Here is a 6,897-nt window from a genome sequence, read left to right as displayed (position 1 = left end):
TGAACATCCCCCCAAACTTTCCCCACTTCCCATCTTCCAAATGTTCATCTAACATATTGTGTACAGAAAAAAATTAGTTTACTATTATTTTGACAATCGATCCAACATATTAACCATTTGTTCACCATCGCCTCTCCATCCCACACCTTCCGATTTCATTGTCTTCTTTCTGAATGTAGCTATTGTTCAGTGGTCCTTTCAGCAAGGGTCTCTGAGAGGCAACACACTTAGCCTTGTGTGTCTGCCAATGTCTATTTTACCCTCACTCCTGGACGATCCTTTACCTGGGGAAAGACTCTGTCTAGCGTTTACTCTCAGTGCTGAAAAGGCTGCTGGTCTTTTGTGGCTAGTGGGACTCTTCTTGCTGCTTGCTAGTAAGGTTTTTCTCTTTGTTCTCTACGTTTGCCAGTTTCATTATATCTCCACTTGGCTTGTCCCTCCATTCAGGTCTCCACTTAAATGCCATCTCTTCAGAAAGACCTTCCTCAACCCTTACCTAAAATAGCTCCTCTGAAAGTCCTTTGCTCTGACTTATTTTTCCTCCATAGCACATATCTACACATGTATTTGTATTATACATATATAACTTGCATGTATTGTACTATACATGTACATTATACAGCGTTCCTCCACTGAGTCCCCTAGAACAGTGCCTCGCGGTACATGGCTCAATAAATAGCTGCTGGTAAATGAATGGTTATACCTACATGTGGGGGGTTGTGGTGGTTGTTGAAATTATCCCGCCCGGCTCTTTCGACCTTAACACCCTTGACCTGGAAACACTGGCTATTTCCTACAGGAAGTGGTTTAGTGGCTTCTGCAGAGAAACGGAACCAATAGGTATGGATGTGGATATAGATATAAATACAGATCGTACAAATAGATAGAGTTTGTATATATGTGTGTGGTAGATAGATGGATAGATAGATACATAGATGATAGATAGATAGATAGATAGATAGATGGATAGATAGATAGATAGATAGATAGATAGGTGATAGAGATTGATTTTAAGGAATTGGCTCATGCAATTTGGAGGCATGGTAAGTCCAAAATCAGTGGGATAGTCTGGCAGGCTGGAGAACCAGGAAAGAGCTGCCATTTGAATCCAAAGACAGACTTCAAGCAGAATTCCCTCCTCTTCCAGGAACCTCAGTCTTTTTCTATCAAGGACTTCAGCTGATTGGATGAGGTCCACCCACATCATGGAGGGTAATTTGCTTTATTCAAAGTCTGCTGATTTAAATGTTAATCTTATCTAAAATATATCTTCACAGAAATGTATGGAATCATGTTTAACCAATATCTGGGTACCAGGGGCTAGCCAGGTTGACACATAACATCGACCGTCACAGGCCCCCACCTAAGCAGGAAGCGCTCTGTGCGTGCTGCCAGCCTGGCTCCCATCGTGCATGGCTGCCCCTGTGTGCTCTTGGGTCTGCTCACTTCCAGCTGGCTCCTGCCTCTTGGCTCTCTAGTGGACTTATGTCATGCCCAGTTCTCTGGCTTCATGCAAGAATTCCAGTTTCCCACCAGGAGTAGGACATGCCCTGCAGACTTTCCCAAGCAGCCCCAGAAGTCCTGTGCCTACGGCCCTTATCTGGTCATGAGTCCTGTGGGCCCTATGACTTCACTGTCTCCTCTCACCACCGTGAGTTTCCTCTACATTCAGGTTCCTAGAGGATTTCTGCTTGTTTTGGAGGGGGGTTGTAAATTTTAAAATTTTTTAAAACAATATTTCATCCTGAGCAGTTGGAGGAGAAGGTGGGAGAGTGTATACACTCACTCTGACATCCGATTGGAAGTCAGTGGGAATCAAATAGGTCTAAGAGAGATGGGAAGGCATCCTGGGCCAGAGAAGCCAGAACGCCCATGGGAGTGAGCATGTCACATGCAGAGGAAAGTAAGAGCCCTTCTTGAACATTCTAATATCAAGCACCTGCCGTGGGCTGTGCCGGATGCTCGAGGCAGTGATGTACAACACATACGCACTCCTGTTCTCACAGGCCTTGCAGCCAGACTGGGGTGAGCATGTCGGGCAGAGTGGGAAGTGGGATTTGATAACTACAGGTCAGATTTATGTTTTGTTTTGTGGTACGCGGGCCTCTCACTGTCGTGGCCTCTCCCGTTGCGGAGCACAGACTCCGGACGCGCAGGCTCAGCGGCCATGGCTCACGGGCCCAGCTGCTCCGCGGCATGTGGGATCTCCCCGGACCGGGGCACGAACCCGTGTCCCCTGCATCAGCAGGCGGACGCTCAACCACTGCGCCACCAGGGAAGCCCCAGGGTCAGATTTAAAAGGACCTCAGAAGCCTGATAAGAGGCGTGACTTGACTTCCTAAAAAAAAACAGAGCTGCAGGATTGGGGGGGCATGGAGTTTACATGCTGGAAGCTGTTTAAGAAAGTGAATTTGGTAGTGGAAAACTAGAGGCAGGGTATCAGCTAGGAGTCAGTGATGTAATTTGGTTTGCCTTGGACGGTACATATTTATGTCTCTTGTCCCAGTATAATTATTTATAGTATCCCTTTTTCATTTTCAAAGTGTCCTATTTGGATGATCAATTCCCATGTTACCTAGCTAGAAGCCTGAGAACGTGAGCTTCTTGCGGGTAAGGCCTGTGGTCCCTTTGCCTTTGTACCTCGAATACGCAGTGCCTGACACATAACAAACATTTCACTTTCGAAAAAGTGAATGACTAACACAGGAGTCAGAAAGGGCAGTTATGAAGGTAGCAAGAGATTGAAGCTAATGCACTATTTATGAAACCAGAGTTTCAGGGAGGAGGCTATGGTAAACAGAATCTAGTGTTCCAGGGAAAGCTAGGAGACCACAAGGAATAAAATGAACATGGGCTTCTTGGAGACATGACTAATCCTAGGTCTCAGAAAGTACAAGACCAGCGTGAAATATCTTGGACCAGAAAGCAAGAAAGTGCTGAGAGACTAAGCGGGCCTATGTCAAAGGACACACACAGGCACTGGCTTAAAGGGGCTCCCACTGGCCACATTTGTGTTGATTTGAGCTTTAAAAAGAATAATGACGGCTATGGGTTATGAAACAGAAGAAAAGAAAGGAAATCTTGAGTCTGTACTGGTACTGAACAAAAAAGGATCAGCGGAGGCTCTTTTTAAACTGAGAACACCAGCCAATAAGGACCTAGAAAATTGCCATTTTGCAGCCATCAGTGCACTAACTGGTTGGGGCGAGGCTAATCCATGAACGCTAAAATCACGAGGGAAAAGCAGTCAGAAACAGGATAGTCACATGGTCTCAAAAGAATGCTATTAATTAAAAATGGGAAAAAGATACTTTTACAATGGAGAAATTTGGCAGAAAAAAACATAGTTACCAAACGAGTAATGGGACAACATCAACAGGTACCTCCTGATGTGATGCAACTGGAAGCACACAACGTCATTTAGGTGGTATTCTTGAGAAAACAAAACAATGTTTAATCTGGATCTAAACATGAGGAAACAATCAGATAAGCCTAGAATGAGGGACGTTATGCAAGACAATTGGCCTGAACTGTTCAAAAATGTTAACTATCATCAAATTTCATAAAAGAGGACGGAACATTCTAGAATCTAGAATTCTGAATTCTAGATTAAGGGAGCTCGGAGAAACAAAATAAAGACAATACATGAAATTTATCGGGGTCCTGGATTTAAAAACAACAACAAAATTTCAAAAGGCATTTTGGGGGACAACTTAGGGTTTTGACTATAAACTGTCTATTAAATGATCTTATTGAATCAGTGTTAAATTCCTTGCAAATAATAGTGTATTGTAGTGAATACCTTTAAAAAATTTAGGCAACAATTGCTTAAGTAGTCAGGCTGAAATATTCAGGTGAAATGTCATAATAAACACAATCTTCTCTCAGTTACTCTATCAAAACACACACACACACACACACACACACACACACACACACACACACACACACACACACCAGAAGAGCAAATGTGGCAAAATGTTACTAATTTGGTGAAGTGAGGTGAAGGATATATGGATATTCATCGTATTATTCTTTCAACTTCTCTATGGGTTGGAAATTTCAAAATAAAAAAGGAAAGGGGAGAGTAAAAAAAAAGGAAAAAAGAAAGCTTGGAGGCTTTTCAATGAAATAGAGCATCTGACAAGCTTCAAGGGGGCGGGTGATTTGGAGTGGGAGAGAGAAATCAATTGCCACAGGTTACAGAGGTGACAGAGAGGAAAGACATAAAAGTGAAGACTGTCAATAAGAATGAGGACAAAGGAGAAAACAGGATCAAATGAATGTGTTTTGTGGTTTCGTTTTTTTCTTTTTTTTTAAATAGGAGAGTTGTATAATGGTTTGAAGGTAGAGGCACCAAGTGAAAATGAAGTCGCTGATAAGAGTGACAGGCCAGGATGAGCCAAGCTGTGGAAATATTATCTTGGATGTGTGCGAAGATGTCACTTAGGTAACCCAAGACAAGCTTCCACCAGGACTGGTGGTTGGAAGCTGTTCCCTCTCCCCAGCTCCTACCCTTAAAAAATCCACACTGATGTTTCCTCCCCGGATTTGGAGAGGTCATTTCTCACTCTTCTGCAGCCACCCCAATCTTCCATCATCTGAAGGCTTCCACAGGAATGGATTAGAGAAACTTCTACAGGATTTCACCTCGTGTTCGTTTATTAATAATTCCCTGAAGAGGTCACTTACACCAGAGATTCACGGAGGGGTCCCTGACACTGTTTCCCTAGACCCCATTTCAGCTCACCTGTTCTTCATATTTCCAAGGCAACCATCACTCCCAGCAGAGTGTCCCCAGCACCAAATCCGTAAATCTGTTCTTTCTGTTCTACAACCGTGAGGCGTGATGGAAAGCTGGAAGCATAGTGCATGGAGGCAGGTTGAAAATGGAGGCAACATATCTCTGAGAAGTTAAGGTCCATTGTCATCTTCAGGTTGTGTTTTAGAGGTTTCTGATGCCATGATTTGTTGTATGAGATTTATCTTGAGTAAAGGGAGAAGGTAGGAGCAGGATATTTTTACATTAAATGTTTAATACTTACCCAAAACAATATATGTAATGATACATGTACCCAGTTTAAAAAGCCAAGTAGTACTAATAAGCTTGTGATTAAAAAAACCAACACTCCCCTTTCCCTTTCCTTTCCACACCTGGTTTCTGTCTTTTACCAGCTACTTCTGATATTTACAGCCATATTTCCAAATGATACGCTTATACTAATACTTCTTACTTAATTTTACTTATTATCTGTTCATTTTCTTCAGTTGAAGATAAGCATCTAATGACCTTATCACCACCACCACTTCACCCACATAAACACAAAAACATACCAAAGCCACTCTCCCTCTTCTCACTCTCCCAACAAGAGTTATATCACAGTTTCTGGTTAAATCAATAGTCATCGTTTACATTCTGATTTATTGCACCACTTTAATAAGTTTCCTGGATTCCCTGAGCGTGAGGCCAGCCTGATTGGGGAGCATCTCTAGCCTGTGGGAACTTGACCTGAGGGAACAGGACCTCCTTAGGTTGGATCACTGGGCTTTCACAACAGTCTTGGCCTGGCAGCCACAATAGGAGCTCCAAGTTACCAAACGAGCAAAATTCCTTGGAAACCCAAGTAAATGTGATTTCTCACCCCTTTCTAAACCCAGGGTCCAGCTTATATACAACTTCCTAAGCTCCAGGTAAACGATAGGGGAAAAGCAGTAGCAAATTGACAAACTGAGCAGATGTGCTCAAGAATGTGTGGTGAAGGTCACATTATCACCCACATTACTGGTCAACACACCTTAAATGTCACCAGAAACATGGGTAAATTGCAATTTTAGACAGTGAGTATCAACAATATAGAAGTATTGGCCAGATGCTTGGCAACAATCGACAATTTTCTTTTCCAGCCGCACAGCGTGGCATGCAGGGTGTTAGTTCCCCGACCAGGGATCAAACCTATGGCCCCTGCAGTGGAAGTGCAGAGTCCTAACCACAGGACCGCCAGGGAAGTCCACAACTGACAATTTAAAATGTTTCTGAGTGCTATGGAAACAAAACCAGAATACCGGTAATTATCAATAATTTTTCACGCTGAAACTCAAACCCAGCTCTGATTTCCATAATAAGCTAGATGTGTTTCCAAAAAATGCTCAACATCCAAGGATTTTGTTACACCAAAGGCAAAGTCAAATTTGAATAATCCCTCTTGGTACCTGCTTGCCTGTGGTACCTCAGCTTGTTCTCAGGACTCCCAAACAGGAGAGATAAAAGCACTCATTGTACTGAAGATGAAGCTGGGAACAGAGGAAGGATCGCATCATGTGTCAGAGCCGGGGCTGGGGGTGCCTTACACTCCAAGACAAACCTTGAATTGACCAAGAGCTGGTTCTTAAATGGTGTGAGTGAAAAGGCGCCTTTCAGAATAAGGGTCCTACGTCGCTCAGCCCTGTGCTCCAACACTTAACACTGGCCTGAAAGACAGAAGGAAAACATGCCTTCAAGATTCTCCTTTCCTCCAGATCCATCAGGTTTGCTTTCAGAGATCACCATCGCCCTTGATTCCTGCAATAAAGAGAATTCCATATTGTTCTTTGTCAGACAGTAAGTGCACGTCCAGGTTTGAAACATTGCCTTGGTCAGAGTATTCACTGTTTTCCTTCACCTATCTATTAAGGCTCTTGGTATGGCCCTTTCCCCTCTACTGCCATACATCCTCGCATCTTTTCCAATAGTAGCAAGTCTCCCTTGATCCCCACATCCTCTTCTAGTTCTTTTTTTTTTTTTTTTTTTGGCTGCATCGGGTCTTAGTTGTGGCATGCGGGCTCTTGCCCCGCAGCATGTGGGATCTTAGTTCCCCAACCAGGGATCAAACCCCCTCTTCTAGTTCTTAGCCTCTCTCT

The sequence above is a fragment of the Phocoena sinus genome, chromosome 14 (assembly GCF_008692025.1).
Source record: "Phocoena sinus isolate mPhoSin1 chromosome 14, mPhoSin1.pri, whole genome shotgun sequence".
Taxonomy (NCBI): Eukaryota; Metazoa; Chordata; class Mammalia; order Artiodactyla; family Phocoenidae; genus Phocoena; species Phocoena sinus.
This window is presented reverse-complemented; position numbering follows the sequence as displayed.